Source organism: Octopus bimaculoides, chromosome 13 (genome assembly GCF_001194135.2).
Source record: "Octopus bimaculoides isolate UCB-OBI-ISO-001 chromosome 13, ASM119413v2, whole genome shotgun sequence".
In the NCBI taxonomy this organism is placed as follows: Eukaryota; Metazoa; Mollusca; class Cephalopoda; order Octopoda; family Octopodidae; genus Octopus; species Octopus bimaculoides.
The window spans coordinates 20,932,206-20,935,392 of NC_068993.1; positions in this window are offsets into that span (position 1 = coordinate 20,932,206).

A 3,187-nucleotide genomic window follows, 5' to 3' on the forward strand; every position below is an offset into this window, starting at 1 on the left:
CACACACACACACACACATACACACACACATTCTCTGGCAATCTCTCATTTTTTTTCTCTAGAGAGTGTAGAAGGGAGATAACTGACCACTAAAATTTTTGAATCTTTGATTGGAAGACAGAAATTTCAAAAAATTAAAGCAAACAAAATGCTGTTCTATTTATCCACATATGTGCTATATCTATACCCGTGGAATAGGAAATATTATGTTTGTGCGGGTATTGGTTTTGTAGTCGCATGTGTAAGAGAGAGATTGTGTTTGTGTGAGTGTGTGTGTATGTGTGTTTGCATTTATCTATGCGTGTATGTGTATGTATAATAAACTGCGATTAAATACTGCATGTAGTAATGTGATCAGAAATGTACTTCAAGGGAATCATTAAATCTATAATCTTTCTAGAGACAAGGGCAAAACAGGAGTGGCTGTGTGGTAAGTAGCTTGCCTACCAATCACATGGTTCCGGGTTCAGTCCCACTGCGTGGCACCTTGGGCAAGTGTCTCCAACTATAGCCTCGGGCCGACCAAAGCCCGTCGTATATATGTATATATATGTGTCTGTGTTTGTCCCCCTAGCATTGCTTGACAACCGATGCTGGTGTGTTTACGTCCCCGTAACTTAGCGGTTCGGCAAAAGAGACCGATAGAATAAGTACTAGGCTTCCAAAGAATAAGTCCTGGGGTCAATTTGCTCGACTAAAGGCGGTGCTCCAGCATGGCCGCAGTCAAATGACTGAAACAAGTAAAAGAGTAAAAGAGTAAAAGAGTAAATATCACTTATTCTTTATTTTAGTAGAATAAGATTTGAGGGAGACATGGAGTTGCTTCCATTCAGTCGAACGTATACGTGGCGGCTTCTTCGCGATCATGAAATGTATAAAGTTTATGGGGTACTAGGCCTAACACACAGTACAGTTTGGGGTGATATATTTGATTTCAGCTGTATTAGGTGAACTGACTTCGTTGTGAGTTTGAAGACCATTAAGCAAATGGAGAGTAATAGTCATCCAATTGCAGCTTCCGTGGGTAATTGGAACGTATTCTCAAAAGTACCAGTGATAAAGATTTTTGAGGAAAGGTCCACTGTTTAACAAAACATGTAGCCACGGAAATATGCGTTACATAATTAGCTTCTAGGTGCATAATCCATAACATTTATTTCTCTCTTCATAACTGGTTCTCATGTCCAGGAACTGCAGGATTTTGTGTAGTCCAGTTCAAGCACCTTATACCTCAGCGGAGTTTTCCACAAGGATTAAGACAGTACATAGCGATTGATACATAAATGCAGAGGCTAAAACCTTCGTTTATTATTCTTTTCCTTGACCACCTCAACCGCCTCAACTAAACAATCACCCTTACTTAAAAAGAATAAGTCAACACCCTCAAAGAACCCAAAATAGATTCTTTGTGCTGCCCCTGTTCCGTCTGATTATAGCAGTAACATCATCGTAGCAAATATCAAGTCGTTTTAGAGTGTTTGCTTTGGATTTGAAATGTGTTATATGGTTGCTAAATTGAATGAAACTTCTTGAAAACTTGACGTACGAAGCAATTTAACTAATATAAAAGATACTAAAATTATGACTGCAGAGATTACTGGAAAAGAAAAGTCACATTGTGACCAGCGAAAATCTACTCTGCACTCTCTATGTTCATAGCAGAAGACTAATTTGGTTTGAAAAAGTTTGGTCGAATCATCCAGGGAGATTATTTTAAAAGCCTTCATTACTCGCCTAAGATGTTCGTAGCGTTCATTGAAAGAGTACCTACCTCTGCTGTGCTTGGATAAGTCTCATCTTGGATTGTCACATCTTCAAACGAACTTTGTGCTGGGGAATTTGTCCTGTAACTTGATTTTGAAAAGTGAACGAAGGCTGCCGAGACGGTATGAATCTAGCAATTTAATATGGCGTGTATAGAATGTCCATGTTTCACATCCTTATAGGAGGAAGGTAAGGACTTTTGCCTGATAAACTTTGGTTTTGTGGACGGGCAATGATCTCTCGGGTGTGTGTAGAAGACCACCGAAAGCTGAACTAAGAGAGTCGTTAATTGATCTTTGCCTCGAGTGGGTATCGTTTGACATATTCCATCCCAGGTACCCGAAATTTGGCTCAACATTTAGACGAAAGATTGTCTGTCAAGACAATAAAATCCTGTTGGGGTCACCTGCTGCTGGCTGGCGCAAAACATCATTCATCCGTAAACTAATTATTAAACCGAAAAATTTGGTTATATTCGCAAAACAGTCAACTAACTTTTGGATGTCCTGTAGAGTGATTTTTATCAAGGCACAGTTGTCTGCAAATAGAAGCTCTCAGAAATTGTTACTTGACTTTGCTTCTGGCTCTGAGGAATAGTAGGTCGACAATGTTACTATATGTTCTAAACGGGATATGCACAATTTCCTCAATATCCCTGAATAAACCTTACAGCATGGCTGATAATTAGATTGTAAGACATGGGCTATAACACAGCCCTGCTTGGTTCAATTCTTTATTAAGAATGTATCCGAAGCTGAACCACTTTGCATCGCAGAGATCATCATTCCATTGGGGAGTTTGGAATCAACTCCTAGACGCTATCGTTTCAAGGTCTATTCTGAACCGGAGAAGAAGTACCTGCCAGGACACCCAGCTTTAGGTAATTAGCATGGCACGGACATGCCGCAGCTAAATGATCGCTCACAGACACTTTAAGGTAACTACAGCAAATGAAATCTTTCAGTTCCTTATCTTCTGAGTCAAGAGAAGGCAACGAATTGCTGCAGGTTAGGAATACAATAAACTCCAAGCATTTGTTGCACCAGAAAAAAACAAGTTTAAAACAAACAAGACATCAGGACTGGGATTGCCCACTATAATGAATATATTCACCCAGGCGCAGGCGTGGGTGTGTGGTAAGTAGCTTGCTTCCCAATCACACGGTTCCGAGGTTCAGTTCCACTAGGTGGAACCTTGAGCAAGTGTCTTCTGTTCTTGCCTTGGGACGACCAAAACCATGTGAGTGGATCTGGTAGACGGAAACTGAAAGAAGCCCGTTGTATAAATATATTTATGTGTGTGTGTGTGTGTGTGTGTTTGGGCAAATGTTTTCTACTATAACCGTGAGCCGTCCAAAGCCTTGTGAGTGGATTTGGTAGACGGAAACTGAAGGAATCCCGTCGTATATCTATCTATCTATCTA